The sequence below is a fragment of the Octopus bimaculoides genome, chromosome 3 (genome assembly GCF_001194135.2).
Source record: "Octopus bimaculoides isolate UCB-OBI-ISO-001 chromosome 3, ASM119413v2, whole genome shotgun sequence".
NCBI lineage: Eukaryota > Metazoa > Mollusca > Cephalopoda > Octopoda > Octopodidae > Octopus > Octopus bimaculoides.
Window position 1 is genome coordinate 44,727,065 of NC_068983.1, and position 1,035 is coordinate 44,728,099.

Consider the following 1,035-nt stretch of genomic DNA (forward strand, 5'->3'; position numbering starts at 1 on the left):
CGTGGCCGTTGCCAGTACCGCCTGACTGGCTTTCGTGCCGGTGGCACATGAAAAGCACCCACTACACTCTTGGAGTGGTTGGCGTTAGGAAGGGCATCCAGCTGTAGAAATTCTGCCGGATCAGATTGGAGTCTGGTGTAGCCATCTGGTTCACCAGTCCCCAGTCAATTCGTCCTACTCATGCTAGCATAGAAAACGGACGTTAAATGATTATGATGAACTAGTTTTCCTTCTCGCCATCTTCGCCATGAACATAATTTATAAATCAGTATATAAGATGTATGTGCATTTTTATGGTTTAGAGGAAAGACAAGCATTGATTTTTGTAGGGTCTTAGAGACTGGTGTGAGAAAAGGGAACTCAGAAACTATAACTCATGTTACTGTTGTACGAAGTAACATAGCAACATACAGAGTTAACTCCAGACCGGAGACTTGGTCGGAATATTTACGATTGAGTGTACTCTGTCAAAAGGGCATACAAGGAACGTCATGGTATTAATATCTCTAGTTGAACCAGATCCATCTGATGAAAATAGGTACATTAGAGCCAGTGTAAGATTTCGTTCAACCCAATTTCATTGATGAGATTTCGTTCGAGAAAACAGCTAAGGTATTGTGCATTGGCATTAAGCATACAACGGATTGTATTAGGTTACACGTTGTCTGCATTGAAAAATAAAGCAAAATAATGTCTGTTTTCTAGTAGCCTTAAATGAATCAGCATTTTAATATTAATTAAAAAAGGGAAGTAAAAAAAGGACGCGATTTATTTTGATAAAAAGAAAATTACTCACCAGTAAATGTTTTCACTTTCCTAAACGAACGGAACAACTGAAACTATGAACGACTCAAAAGCTGGCGCATTATATATAAGCGGAAGTAAAAAATACGTACAGCACCCATTCTCTGCGCAATAAAAACCCTAACCCTAAACACCGGGTGTACGTATTCTTTAATTTCGTCTTTTATATATATATGTATATATGTATGTGTGTGTGTGTGTGTGTATATATATATATATATATATATATAT